Source organism: Anoplolepis gracilipes, chromosome 6 (assembly GCF_047496725.1).
Source record: "Anoplolepis gracilipes chromosome 6, ASM4749672v1, whole genome shotgun sequence".
Taxonomy (NCBI): Eukaryota; Metazoa; Arthropoda; class Insecta; order Hymenoptera; family Formicidae; genus Anoplolepis; species Anoplolepis gracilipes.
The window spans coordinates 12,343,317-12,359,687 of NC_132975.1; the positions used below are offsets into that span (position 1 = coordinate 12,343,317).

Sequence of the window (16,371 nt, forward strand, 5' to 3'; positions counted from 1 at the left end):
AGCAGACCGCCAGTTGCCAAGCGAATTTATCGCACAACGGCAACTCGCGGCGAAGGGTGTCCGGGAAGAGAGGCGGAAGGGGTAAGACGGGAGACGCGTATAGTTCCATCGTTAAGGAGCCAGCCCGGCGGTGGACTGGATAGGGAGATGGTTTAGGGTCCATACATAGAAGGAGCCGGCACCAGCACGTATAAGGACGGAACGTGTGGGGTATTGACTAGCCGGCTGGTCCTGGCAAGGGTTGCGGCTAAGACGGAGAGAGCAACGGGAGGGTGGAGGGGGCGGGAAGAAGAGAACGGGAATACTCGAAGGGACGGAGGGAGATGTGGCGCACGGAGGGCGGCGTGAGGGAAAAGGACGCGCGAACGGAGCCCCGCGGTGGTGAGGGACGAGGGACGAGCTCTCATTGCTAAAGGTAGTTCCAGGACTGTGGGACGGGATGCGGAGCAGAGGCGGGGGGAGGACGGCAGGGTGGACTACCTAAGACTGATATGGATTGTAGATTATTCTGGACCTCGGGGTGCGGCTTGGCCAAGGGTTAGTATCTCAGAACCCTTGGCGCGCGCTCACCTCCGTCTCCCTCTTCTTCTCTGCCTGCGGAGCTCTCGTACTCGACCCGCGTTACCAAACCTCTCTCGAGCGTCCACCCGTTTCCCCCCTGCTTCCTATCCCTCGCCCCCTCCCCCTTCCTCCTTCGTTTCCTGACCGGCTGCTCGCCTCCTCCTCGCGGTTCCTTCTCGCGGAGAAGTTCGTCCGTTCCGACTAGGCGGCTAGGCCTGCGGCCGATTACATGCCTTCCCGTAATCCGATGTTGCGCGAATCTACCCCCCTCCTTCTATCCCCATTGCGCCCGTCTCGCGGGCCAATTCCCTCTGTGTTCTCGAAGACTCAAAACCTGGAGAATCTCCGACGTCAGAGAGAATTTGCAATAATCACTGGCCGCATAATCGGCCGACGTATAATCGATTATTATTTCGCGCTATATGAATTTCCCGTTTTGAGTTTGATCTGCTTTCGTGAAAGAAATGTCGTTCTTCTTGCGAATTAAAGCGCGTCTCGCAAACAGGTTGCGATTAATCGATCGATATTTTTCGATCGCTCCGAGAAAATTCGTCAGGAATTTCTTTAAGCATCTTTCGCGTTCACCTTCGTCATTGCGAAACTTTGTTAGGTTTGCTCCGTCGACGAATCGCTGTTTACATGTTCTTCCTTTACCCGATGTTCCGAGCATCGCGTCTTTAGAGGCAATCTCGGTTACGAAGATTCATGCCAAGATTCAAGGGTTTAAGGTCCCGGTGCTTGAGCGACCTTCTTCCGCTAGCGTATTGTGCTATTTTATGTCCCTCGTTTCTGTCAAATTAGCAAATTTATTTATAGCTATATAATTGCACATATTAGCCTTTTTTATTTGTAAGTATCCTTTGGATATTTAACAAATTCTGTTCTGCTTAAAATCTAATAATTTCAACAAAATTATATATTCTCACTTTTATCATTTATTTGAAGAGGTGGAAACTTTATTTTATTTTTGATATTCCATGAACTTTTTCATAAAAAAATTTAATAGCATACAATATATAATTGTTTATAAAAAGATAAAAATAGAGAACATTTTTATAAAAATTTTATTTTACACAAAAAAATATCTCGAAAATAATTTGTTGTACTAATACGTAACTTTGTATGAAATTACAGTACTAGAAGGAAAAAAAATTAATGTAATTATTAATAATGATAATAATAAAAGTAAAAATAATAAAATTAGTTTATTTATTATAGGTAACATTAATAAATAATAATGTTAAAATAATAATTAAATTAACAATAAATGTACGTAGATATTACATTTTTTTTTATTATTTCTTTAGTATATCTTATTTTGATTTCTCATTCTCGCGTTACAGAAAAATGATCAATTTATATTTTTTTTAATTAATAATGCTATATGTGTATTAGTTATAGCATAATTATGAAAGAGTGAAGAGATTAGACCGAGACATAGTTAATCAGCTGATCACAATCTTCTCAATATTGATTTTCCTCGCCAATTGAGTATCGCATTCTCTCCCCCTTTCTCTCCGTTGATCTTGGAAGGTAGCGATGCGTCGTTAATGACTGTTAATGACAGTTGTTGCGACTCGGCGACTATTAGTTTCTCATGTACCTGGTACACCGCGGCACACGCTTTATAATTACGTATACGTTCCATCGACCGACGTCGTGAGTCGTGAGTTCTGCTAAGTAAAACTAGCACAGAACCGCCTTCAGTGATCTTGTTTGCATCATACGTCATTGTGTTAAGGCAAGACTTATGCAATAATTATTGGTTTTCGGTGAATTGAAACATCTTGTCGATCTCGACAGAGATCTATTATCGATAGATCTGATTTTTTATTTTCAGTTAACTCGACACACTAGCTTTACATTCTCAATTTTAACAATTAATGTAATATATTTAGCTTCACTCTTTTTGTATTTCTCTCAATTTTAATTTCTCGCAAAATAACAGAATGTAATAGAATTATTATAATTCTTTGGTTATTTGAAATGTGACTGGGACGGTAGTAGAGTAATAATAAATTTCACCACAGGAAATGCCATGTGAAAATATTTGCTTAACAATTTGCGAACAATTATTTCATTAATAATTTATAATCTCTAGTATAATGATTTATCATAAAGTAGATCATAATATTTTATGTGATTCAGGACACGTGTTATTTTTCCATACTCTTTATTCAGGTTATTTCAATCATATTATTTATGCTCATAAGCATGAGAGATATGATGTAAGCTCTTATACGTCATCATAGAATTAATCGCATCAACCGCTTTCTTTATCTCTCTCACTTGTCTCGATCATTGATAGCTGAGATTGACGATGAAAAAATATATGACAATAACAGCCGAGCCCAAGTTTTGGCGACACATCATTCAGGTAGCGAATGTTTCTTGCTGAATGAAATCGCATGGACAAAGATTCCGTTTTATTTCCATCATTCTCACTCTCACGGCAATCTTTCACATTCTACGCATACCGCGCGCCAAACCATGCCTCGAACCATTTCGTTGGATAAGATAGGTAGTATAAACCAAGGTGAGCCCCACGCCGAGCATTCGAACCACACCGTAGGAGTCTCGACAGTTTCGCGGAAGCAACAAGCTGTTTATGGCTGCTCCATGCGCTCCTCTCTCAGTTCTCTCTTAACCTATCTACCCGTCTCTCTCTCTCTCTCCTTTTAGCCCACTCGCCTGCCGCTACCGCCGTCGTTCTTCCCTTGCTTGCAACAATCACTGCCGTTACTTCTCGTCGCGTCATCGGTCCTTACGTTTCGTATCCGTGCTCTCTTCTCTTCACAAAAGGATAAACACGTAGCTTAAGGGGAGGGAAAAGGAGGAAAGTGAGAGAATGGCGCGAGAGGGTAAGAGGAGCATGAAAAAGGGAGATGCCGGGAGACCCTCCTGGGAGCAACCATCGGCGCGAAGAGCGTGCCAAGTGGCTGTTTACATCAATTTTATCGCCGATTTCTGAACCCCGCTGTCAGAGCAGATTTCGCACGTCCACGTTTAGACTATGTCGTATGATGTATGTCGTTGAGGGATGTTGGAGAGAGAGAGAGAGAGAGAGAGGGGGGGGGGGAGAGAGAAAATAGAAATAGAAAAAGATGATCTCGCGTGCGACAGAGTCGAGAGTTTTGCGAAGCATTATCTCAGTGTGTGGTCAGGGATATTTACTATCAACATGAGTATTATAATAATAATCACCAATTATCAATTATGTTATTTTATCTGATTACCTATTATCGTAACTAAAGAGTTGTGATACAAAAACGATATTTAAATTAAAGCAATATATCTGATAGAAACATTAGTGTCATAATTAATTTAACAAACAATGAAAATGTAAAATATTTGATTTACTTCGTGGCATTTATCTAGCGTAGATTGCATGGGCAGCTCGAATTTACGAGAAGGAATAGGATGAATTTTGGTTCATTCTCGATACACTGTCTGTCCCCACGCAATATCCGGAACCGCATACAAAGCATAAACGTGATTCACTGAGAATAGGACATATCCGCGTGCAGCAAATAGTCGTAAAGTCTTTGTCTGGATTATTACGTATAATATTCGGCCTTGAGGGTAAACGACGCGCGCAATCCGCCGTTCCTAATAAGCATGGTGCATTAATTGAATCTCCAATGATGTAACCGACAACGCTTTCTTTTCGAACGGTAAATCGTGCAACCGCTGACGGAAAGAGCCGAATAATTATACAGGACAAATTGTAGGTAAATTGGTGATAATTGAATTTGTGACCATTGCCACCCCGTCCGTTATTTGTGTCTCTTCTAACTCATCTTATTTTGTTAATTAGCTAGCATTCCTCTTTTCCTCGCTCACTGACAGTTACTTTTTGTCAGAGTTTGATAATTATTTTAATAGAATATTTTAATTTCTAACTTTATGATATGTATATATATTTTTAAAATATCCTTTTTATATATATATATATATATATATATATATATATATATATATAAAGATATTTTAAAATTATAAGTTAAAAATATATATTCTTACAAGCTACAATCCTCTTTAATTTTAGATGAAAAGTAATATTCGATATTCGTTAGATGCATAAGAATATTGATACATATTATAAATAAAATATATTTTGTATTGATATTATCAAAAACATAAAAAATAAAATGTTATTTTCACAATAGTGGGACGATACATATTTTTTTTAAACTTATTTTTAATTCATTTAGAATTATATTTTTTATGTTACCACATTCAATCTCGTTTGCATAAAAAAATTTCTATTTTTTAAATGGTTCTGACAATTGTTGACACGATCGTACGATGATTCTAAAAATTTTTCTTTCGTCATTTGTCGATTGTCTGGGATAGATTTCGTTTATACTATCGCGATACAACGTTACGACAATGAATTCAGTGCCGGACACGGAGAGAGCTTGACCACCACTTTGTTCGTCCGGATGATGGAAGGACGTGTCCATGGTGGACGAAAGAGCGCGTTGAGCCGGGTGTGGGTGGCGGTGCAGGGGGAGGTTGGTACAGACTTAGGTGTGTATGCGCGCATCCTCAAGCCATTGCATCCCTCTATCCGGGCAATAGCGGCTCCTCACCCCGCGGCTGTACACACCGGTACCGGATAGAGGGTTGCTCGGGAGCCGATCTGGGACGTGTGCTGGGCAGGCGAATACGAAGGTGGTCGTAGCGGGGTGAGAGTCGTAAGACGGCGAGCTTGAGGGCGACCGAGGAGCGAGGGGGGTGAGACAGAAAGACGTGCAGATATACATGCGCGCGTACATATAATAGAGAGACAGAGAGGGATGGAGTTGGAAAGATGGCAAGGGATTCGAGGGAGTCGCGGTAAGGGAGGAGAAAGGAGGAAGACGAGAAGGAAGGAACAGAGAGAGAGAGAGAGAGAGAGAGAGAGAGGACGAGAGAGTGAGAGAAAGCGCAGAACGAGAAGGACGAGGAGGAGGTGGAGGCCGGTAGTGGTTGAGGGGTGTCGGGTTGGTACAAGGGAGGGCGCGCGAGGGGGGAGTACCGTTAATTCCCCGATACAATGCTCATATCACCTTCCCCTCTCCCTGACCACCCTCCGCCACCACCCTCGTCCTTCCTCCTGCGCACCTTCTCACCCCCTCGCCAACTCCACGGCCCCCTGCCTGCCAGCCTGCCAGCCTGCCTGCCTGCCTGCCTGCCTGCCTGCCTGCCTGCCTGCCTGCCTGCTTGCTTGCCTGCTTGCTTGCTTGCTTGCTTGCCTGCCTGCCTGCCTGCCTGCCTGCCTGCCTGCCCTGGCTTCGCCTCGCGGACGTTCCTTGTCTTACTGGCAAACTTAATCGATATTTCACAGTTTCTTACCCCCCTCCCCGCCTACGCCGCTTTCTCCGTCTTCCTTTCTCCCTTTCCTGCCTTTATCGCGTCCTCCCGTTCCCGCTCACACTTGTGCCGCGCGCTCTTCGTGTCCGGCCGCAGAGGGTGGGACGAGGAGGGCAAGTTGAGAGAAGAGAGGCATCTTCCTTCCCTCCAATCGCACTTCCGAGAGAGCGGCACGGGGCAGCGACGCGCCGCGCTGGCTCTGCCGTCTCACACTCTCTTTCTCACTCCCTCTCACTCGATGCGCGGGTTGCAAATATCTATCTGCATATTGTATTACACGTCACGATAATGTAGACCCCCCCCGGGTCTCTCTCTCTCTATCTCTTATATCTCGGCCCAGTCGTTCTCGCTTTCTCCTTGCGGACACTGATCGCTAACCGCCTCGTACCCTCCCATCCTCTTCTCGTTTTCGGACGGATATTGTGTGACGCCTTGCAACGAGGAGCATCGTCCGGCATCCAAGCGGTGAGAGATGAACCCTTCCATTTTTCATGGACGGTCGCGAGCGCGCCGGTATCTCATTATTGTAATTGGGTGACGCGCGCGTGCCTCGTGGCTCGGCAGAAAAGAAGATCGGTTTGTACCGGGTGCTGCTATAAGTTGATGAGTTAACCTCGTCGAGAGTCTGTCGAGCGTTCGTCATGAAAAAAGAAAAAAAAAAACGTGAGATTATGCAATTTGCCGTTGCGCCGTCTTTGGGAAACTATTAAGCGCAGATGGGGATAGACAGGTCAGCGTCTGCATTAAAATTTATTTACCTGAAGTTATTTTTTTGTATATCTTGTGCTTGTACAGGTAAAATATTAAATATTTGTTATACAGTATTATTATTAAATATTTTATATTTATGCATACATATATATATATATAATAGCATTAATATGTAAAAATTTAATCTGGATTGTATAATCTCCTTTCATCGTTATGCCCAATGCTTAAATAGATTGCTAGTTATGAGAAAAACATGCGAGATATACCTAACGTGTACTTAACGATTTATTAATGCGGCATACGGAACGACAGGGTTTCTAACTCTCGAATTCTACCTACAATTTTCTTACAGTATCTCTGTTCATTATTATGTCTTTACGTTATTATCTGCAATATCGCGCGCTTTGCGAAACCGCAAAGTTTGCCGACTATATAGACGTTCTCTCCGTCCCGTACACCCTCATTCCGAGATCGCGTGTAGATATTTTTACTGAGACCACGCGATCGATTGCGTAGCAATTCGGCAAAAGTAACATGTACTTGTATTAATGATGAATTAATTTTATTAAAAATTAATGCTACTCAACGTGTGTAATTATTTTTGATCGCATCAGTTGCTACCTCAACAGATTAATATAATACAAACGATCTCGCGGAGTTTATCAGAAAATCATCGAACATTCTGCTGAGTAATATTTCAAAGGCGGATAACCGGCGAGATATTGCAGTGGCGAGAACGAGTTGAAGAGTAACAGAAGAGGGTGCGAGTCAGGGCTTGTGGAAGCGCTTAGTGATACTCGTACATTTAGTATGACGTTTATACGATTTACCGCTCCTGTTGCATGTTACTTTCGAATTGGCAAACAGGCTTCGATCACGAACGTATATGATTATGTGAACAGGGAGAATTACGATTTTATGAACGTATCGCAGTCTTGTTCCAGAAATTGCACGATCGTTATACGACATGGTCACTTTAATCATCTTTGCATAAGTTTAAAAATCATGTGTATCGAAATATATATAAATATATATTTTTTTATAGATTGAAAGTAATCTATATTACATGTTGATATGTATATGTACATAATTTATATTAATATTGTTGTAATTATAATAATATATTATATTTATATTAATATATATATTGTATACACATGTACAAATGTAATATAAACAATCATTTTTTTCCTATAATATATTTATATTAATAACAATATTAATATAATATTAATATAAATTGTGTACATATACATATCAAAATGTAGTACAAATGATTATTTTCTCTATATAAAAAAACCACATAAATTGTGAAACATACCTATAAATATGTAGCATATATGAGTGTAACTATATGAATATTTTTATATGAAACATGTTATTTCGAAATGCGCAATATGTTTTTATGATAAAATGTTAACAAAGAATATATATACAATTCTCAATTGGATCTAATAGCTTGTGAAAAAATTATATTATTCTAATAATTCATTAAATGTAGCTTAAAGTATATAGATATAAAAAAGATCAGACTTATCTTGAATTTTCCGAATGTTTCTATCGAGCCGGATAGTACCGAATGAATTTTTTTTTCGTCGATCCGGAAAGAAAGTACCGATAGCCGTATCCGTGTAGGTATCTCCTTGTAAAGGGGAGGGAGATCCGTTACTGTCAAACAGTGGCGGTCGTCGCTGCTGCCTCTGCCCAAGCACCTTGTGCACGTGAATCAATAGCATTAACCCATTCCACCCTATCAAAAGGAGCCGAGGTGGGTGGCTGCTGGTCTGGCGAAGGAGGAGGAGGGTGCAAAGGGGTGGCAATAGTAACAATCCTGAGGTATTTAGCCGCTCGCCCCCAGGACAGCGAGGGAGCCAAGATACCGCTAAGACCGTCCGCGTACTGTGCAGCATCCATCCCATCGCGCACACCCCTTTCTCTATGTTTCTATCTCTCTCTCTCTCTTTGTCTCTCTCTCTGTCTCTCTTTCTCTCTCTCTCTCTCTCTCTCTCCCTTTCCATCTATCTATATATCCATTTATCTCTCTTTCTCTCTTACTCTCTGTCTCTTCCCCTCTGACACTCTCCTCCTCCTCCACTCTCGTTGCTCCACACTCCTTAGCACACTCACCACACTCTCGAATGTATCGTAGTGTATTCTCATACGGACTCGCCTCTCGCCCCGGCAAGCGAGTGTGGATGCTCGTAAGTGTGTCCATACCGGGTGATCACCCGGAAAGCTGCCTGGCTCGGCGAGGCCCCAGGTCAACGCTTTCGAATTCGCGAATCCGCCGTTGGATCCGCATTGTCGAAATCCCGTACCGCAGTATTGTTTTGTGCGATCTCGCGCTATAGCGCCGGCCTGTCCACTAATAGCAGTCGTCGACGAGATGATTACGGGAACCCTGGCATCGTACATAGTTATTATATGTATGTATGTACATAGGGCGTTGGATGCGCGGCTGTGATACACAGCGTAAATGAGACAACGATGGATGGATCTTGGCGAGAAAAAGGCGGCGCGAAAGATTCTCTCTCACGGATTTGAGTTAAGTCTCCTGCCAGGTTATTTTCATTTTTTTCGCTCGTCTCAACTTACGCGGCGATGGAATTGTATAATATTTTGCTGTGCCTAATAATTTGCCTACAGTTATTTTAGATTGTTATCAAATAGTCGGTATATTTCGTTCAATTAACATACGGATGTATTTATTAATTTTAAGGCGTATCTCGTGTACAATATAGCTGTTTAATTCTATTGTAATCCAGATGATGCTATTATTTTTACTTGTTCTCTTTTCTTTTATTTATATTTGAAATCTATATTACTATAATGTTGAATATATTACATTAATATTTAAGAAGATTTTTTGATTCTGAAACACAAAATAAATAATACTCTTCTTCTCGTATAAACACTACTTGACATTCAAGTATATTTTTCTAAAATGTTATTAAAGTATTGTCATTTGTATTTTATATCTTTGTTTCAATTACAATCACGACGCATTTTCCGGTAAACGTGATATAACTTATGGTGTGTATTATAATTGATACCGAGTATTATTGAAAGTTTTTATTTAACGAATGCACACGTATATGTATACGGAGTGATCAAGCGTTGAGAAAAAAACAACTGAGAGCAACTTCGAATTTTAAGCTATCGAGAATAGAAGAAATATATGGATGCCGAGCCACTTTGTTAAATATTTATCGAGAGATTATTGTTGATAGAGAGAGATGATAGAGAGTTAAGTCTTATATCCTAATCGATATTTTCACTTCATTTTATCTATACCGCCGTGGTAGCGCGCGTTATTCGATTTACTGATACGGAAATACGCTTGTCGCCCGATTCCAGCACAGTCCGTGCTCCTTCAGGCACGACTATTTTGCGACTTTATTTAATATGCGTATTTCACGCTTCCGTATTTTCGCGATCTAATTCGGACGTCTATCGCGAGACGTAAAAGAGAAGAGACCTAATCTAAACGAATATTAGTCTCTGTCTATAGATAGATACTTTATTAGAATATGTTTATCTGTCCGGAGACATAAAGATCGCGTCAAAAATACTAAGCAGTTGCAGCGTCGTATACTTATGACATTTCTCTTCTTTTCTTTATGTAGAGAATCTCAAGACGGAATATTTTATTTATTCGACATAATTTATGAACCGCTGTGTAAATTTACTTTATGTAAATATTCCTAAGAAATGACAGTGGTGCGACGATATCTGATACGCTTGTGAACGTTAACATATATGCGACAACAACTTGCTGGATGAAGCACACTGCTCGCCTTTAGACTTAACCAAGGTCTTCCTTGTTCAGGAGAAGTGGAGCCCAGCCGAGACCAGTAGAGCGCAGTAAAGCGCGCCGAGCATTCGGCTACAGCTAACCACTCGAGTATGACACAAATCTCTGGTCTCTTTTTCGTTTTGTTTTCAACCGCATTTTATCATATCGCGATTCGCAAGAATATGCGGGATCTATATATTTTGAAAATCTTTCTCTTGATTTTTAATTTTATGCTTCTACCACTTTGAGATCTTATTAGAGTAGCTTACGTATTTTCTGATGTACGAGAAAGTTAGGAAAAAGCGATGCTTTCCACTTTTGATTCTTGCGATCCGACACGTTCCGTTGATTTTATTTGTTATTTACTATTTGTTCGGACGGCTTTGCGAACTTCGTACGAGGACTTAAAGTGTACCCTTCGGCCCGCGCCGGTATCCGAGTTTTCAAGTGTTTTTAGGAAAAGGCAACTTTCTCGACGGTGACACTTTTCTTTGCGTCTTGTGGGCAACGAATTACACGAGCGTCCCCGTCGTTACTCGAGCTTGTCGTACGTCGAACGCCCATAAACTGCACTTATTTTCTACTCTCTTTTTCTCTTTCCTGCCGCGTACAACAACCATCCTATTACATTGGTAACAAATCTGTTATTTCATGTAAAATCTATACTTGTCTGGGATTATCATAGCTGTTTATTACCATATAATTTCCTATAAATAAATAAAATATTGTAAATGCTTTTAAAGTAGATTAGAAATTAGTAATCTTTTACGATAAACTAATATAATCTTTAAATAGAGACCTACTTGCATCTTGTAAGATCTGTATCGCAGAAATAAATCCTTCAAGACATTACTTTGAAAAATTAATTATTATTAAAATGTAACAAGTTATCAGATTTTTAGATTATTTATCAATATTTTGTCGTTATAAAACAATACATTATTAAATATATTGTAAAATATACACGAGTAATTTAAAGAATGTATATAAAATAAATTGAAAAATTTTTTTCAATTAAAAATAGAATATTTAGAATAATTTTTTGAATGTAGAATAGTAATAATTTGATGTAGCAGTTCGCTGACAATGTTAAATCTTAAAGTACAAAAGCCGAGGGAAAAGAAAAGAAAGATAAGTGCAAAGGGCTTCGTTGGCGTAACGATCGGGAGGCGAGCAGATGATAGCTGAACGGAGATGAAGGGTAAGACGTCTACCGTGGCCGGTCGATGATGCCGGATGTGGACTGCGGTCTGTGTCATGCATCAGCAATTCACATCTCTCTTCGGCCTTATTGTCTGTATCAAGGAAATCCTGGAATCTCGCGTCGCTAGACGCTAATACGAGCAATACGCGTGCTCTTGCAAACCGGAAATTCGCTTTTTGCGCGTATCACTCTCGCTACCGTTCTTACTAAAAAAGAATATGATTATCGTTGAAAAAAATAACTAACTCTTTGCAGTATTAATTGCTAAATAATATATATTTTAACAAATCTTTAATCTGACAGCGATTTTTTAATTGCAATTTTTCGAGTTTTTTTTTATGCAAAAAAGACACAAGAAAGAATAGTTTAGTCGGTTAATTAGTTGAAAATAGGTAACTTGCATTTTTTAAGATTCTTTCCTCCTCTCTCTCTTTCTCTTTCTCTCTTCGCAGCTTAGATCTACAACATTCTCAGCACTTCAAATACACCGAAACGAATCGACTTTATCCCTCTGCACTTTTCCGAGGGTGAGGAAGTTTTAGTCGACGCGCGAAGTGCTTTGTTAGGAAATCGAAGTTGGCGGTGAGGTTAATGGTGTAGTATATATGGCTGGGTGTGTGAAACGCCGGTCGCGGAATCTCTCCGCGGAGGGTAGGGAGAGGTAGTCGCGCCTACGCGTAATCGAAGGGGGATGAAATTACACGCGAGACACATTGGGGCACGGCAGCAGTCACACATTGCGTGCTGCTTAATGTCGTATGTGTTGAAAATCTATACCGTCGTATCGTGCGTTATACGTCGTCCTGATTACCTCGATAACACCGCGCTTCTCTGATTCTTATCGATATTTAACGAGCTATCGTTCGTGAAACACGTTGATCACTTTTGTAAGATTTTCGGGTGCGGCCATAATAATAGAGCTGTATTACGTAAGCGTGTCCTATACGCGAGGCAGGTACATTATATGCAAATAAAAAATTACGAGAGATAAATTATCCTCAATTTTGAATTAAAGAAGAACGAGACGAAAGTCTCTTTTCTGAAAATATAAATATCTATCATTTTATTTCAGGATCGATCAATTAATGACATATACTTTAATAAATCTGAAATTAATAACAACACATATCACATACTTTAATAATTGAATAAAAGTAAGACATTTTCTTAAAGTAAAGTTTATTTAAAATTAATTTAAAAAATTATGGAAAATTATATGCCCTTACTCTTTAATCTTAGTAAGTGATCAATTCGCAATAATTGAAAAAAATAAATATGCGCGATTTTGATATCATGCGATACTAGGCTTAATCGTTATGCCTAGAAATGATAGGAACTATTAAAATTCACGTGTCAAAACAAAATAAAATTTCTAACACGAGACACGTGTATTACCTTCTTCCCCGCACCTGCTCTCCGACGTTCACGTAACGCTCACGTGTATCATGTTGTAAGTATCCATAACACACCATTCTACCCGAACCATAATGCAACGTGGAAAAGGTAATAACACAGGACAAACCTGCACGTGATGCGTTGCATACTTACGAAATCGCCTTCTCTTGTTCCTTACTTTTCGAGCGGATCGGAGGGGAACTTTCTCTCTCTCTATCTTATTGTCTCTGTGTGGGTGTCGGCGCGCGGGTACGTATGCGTGAGTTTCCGGGGGGATAGAAACCCGGTAGGAGCACGGTGGTGGAGGAGGCAGGGGGGCGGCCGAAGGCAGAAATGGGAAGAAGGATGGTGGATCGGGGGTTCGAGGGAGGCGGCAGGCTGCTTGGCATGAGGAGCGTTCATCAGCCCCGAGGTTTTAAATACGAAGCGAGGAAGGGAACTAAGGAAGAAACCACCCCGTCTCTACCCTACCAGTGACGGATTGATTAAAAATCTAAGGGGCGAAAATAACATCGGGCGCCTCCGTCGCTAGTCGCGCCACGGCTCGTTCGGGACGATTTCTTGAATGCGAAATCTCTCTCTCTCTCTCGTTCTTTCGCTCTCTCGCGATACAGCGCAGCGTGCTCTTTCTTTTTTCTCGCCGAACAAAGTTGTGGATTGTAAAACAGAGAGAGAGAGAGAGAGAGAGAGAGAGAGAGAGAGAGAGAGAGAGAGAGAGAGAAAGAGAGAGAGAGAGAGAGAGAGAGAGAGAGAAGGAAATGATTATCGATTGTGATCTTTCCACCAAGAACGTTAAATCGCACTTGCAAGCATAATGATGTTTGCATGTAGGATGATTATGTTTGTAACTCGGAAAGGCATCAAAGACATTTTACAAAAAGTAAGAATGTTTTACGCGCCCGTGATATGTTTTAAAGCGCAGTTATCTTGTTGGATATTCCGTATCGAATCAATTTTTCTTCAGCTATTCGTGCACGTTGAATGATGTCTTAATTTGTACTCGGTTAAAGATACCATGAAATTTCTTTAATGATTAATATGACGTTTATTACTTCGTTGCTAATAAATATTATAGCGGGTCTCAAAACCGCATGAAATTAAAAGCTCTATCTCTTTAATAAAATTAAGTATGTAATAAAATTATGATTTCAATCGATGTCAGTTTGCGTCTAATCGAAAGTTTATCTTAAAAAGTAAATTACAAACACACATACATATATATATATATATATATATATATATATATATATATATATATATATACTCACGTAGCCAATACATTATCAAAAAGTGTTATGCACGCGCATGTATAAGAAGCATAATATAATGTAGAAAAACGAATATGTATATATTTCTCCATACTGTATTCTTTATACTAGCATCTTTTAAATTGATTTTTTTAATTACAATTTATTAATTATAATTTATTACAATTTATTTATAAAATAACAATTATTATTAAAAAATAGATATTTTGACAAAGTCGAGAAATAACTATAGTTTATCGTGCTAATGTTTATGTGACATTTACTTGACGTCGTAAGTATTACGCGAATATGTATGTACGATGATATAGAAATTAGAAAAGAAATTTGTGGAACGAGTTCTCGGCCCTGAGCCGAGCCAGTCCGTCGTCTTACGCATTGGCTATGTGTAGTTTTAAATAGTCCGCCGAGGGGTGGGCGCCGGGCCGGAGCACGGGGTGCTCTCTCACGCTCTCGCTCTCGCTCTCTCAGCGAATGGGGTTGATGTGGGTGAGGTGGATGAGGTAGTCGAGGACGAAGAGGGTAGAGACAGTGGAGAGAGAAAGAAAGAAAGAAAGAGAAGGACACAGAAAGCGAGAGAAAGAGGACGGGGGCGAGCACGGGGGACCGGCCGAGAGAGAAACGAAGAGAAGAAAAAGCGGGGGGAAAGAGACGGGGGATAAAGAGCGGAGAGTAGACGACGAGGGCCGTCGGAGATAAGACGCAAACGAACCCCCTTTCGCGTGTCTCGATCGATAGCTCTACGCGGAAAATTCGAAAGTAAGATGCAATTAAACAGCGAGCGAGGGTAAGCAAGAAAAGGGGTGAGTTTTCCAGCCCCGTAGGCCCTCGCCCCTGTCCCCCTCACGTCTTACCCCACTCCACTCTCCCCCCTGGCCCCGGTACCGCCATCCAGGCAGCCCTTCGACGCCGCTACCCACCCGTCCTCGACCCTCCTCGATCCACCACCTTTCCATCGCGTAGCCTTCCTCCGTCCACCTCCTCCCTGTCTTTCTTCCGCCGCGCTTTTCCTTCCACCTCCTACCGATGGACTTTCGTCTTCTCATTTTCTCGCGCACCCGCTTTTCTCTCTCATCGTTGAACCTCTCTTTCCTTCTCCTCCTTGCCGAAGACCGTGCACGCTCCGGCCGGCGTCGTCGGCCCGAAGGGAAGCAACCCTTTTTCTCAACCCCCTCTAGTATTTATATTGAGCGTCTTAAAGCATCTCCTTACCGCCTCCTCCCCCTCCCCCTCCCCCCTCCCCCCCGTCCGTGCTCCTTTGCCACCTCTCTCTTCTCTTTTCTTTTTCCATCTCTCTTCCTATCTGTTCGTCGCCTGCTACAAACCTTCGAACCCCATCTACTTGTTCCTCTTTCTTCTTATTCTTATTCTCTTTCCTCTCATTCGCGCGCTTCGTTTTGCCCCCATACTCTTGTGACGTCAGCGCTCTGACGTTTAAATACTCTTTTCTTGGGCGATAGGTACAAGGGAATTGGTAGTCACTGTCTTTGCGAAAAAAAACTCGGGCGATCTCCGAATCTATTTTTTCTCTATCTCTCTATCAGTTCTTTCCTTCTTTCTCTGTGTTTTTGCTCGATTCGCACGTCATGTTTCTCTCTTTATCTTCTTCCTGTTGCGTTCTCCACTTTTACGTTATTTTCCTTTATCTCTTTCTCTTTCGTGAAAATGTCTAACTGGTGTGAAATGTTATTTCTATTATACGAGAATTAATAAATATTTCTGAGGTTTAATGACTGTAATACATACGTGGTATATATTATATATTATATACGGCTGGAAATTTGCAACTTTTTGTCTTCACATATTGTTAAAAATATCCCGATTTATTTACGATATATTTGTATATTACTTTTTTTATATAGGCTTTGCATTTTTTATTTTACACATTAAAACAACGAAAAGAAAATGCGAGAATTAATAAATATTTCTAAGGTCTAATGACTGTAATACACACTTGGTATATATTATATATTATATACGTTTGCAACTTTTTGTCTTGACATATTGTTAAAAATATGCAGATTTATTTACTATTTATTTGTATATTACTTTTTTTTATATAGGCTTTGTATTTTTTATTT

The 16,371-nt window shown here is 40.6% G+C and overlaps 1 protein-coding gene across 1 annotated transcript in view; it reads left to right on the forward strand.

Moving 5' to 3' along the window:
* Lov (BTB/POZ domain-containing jim lovell protein) overlaps nucleotides 1-16,371 on the forward strand; it is a 137,350-nt gene that overhangs the window by 56,004 nt on the left and 64,975 nt on the right. The window lies entirely within an intron of this gene.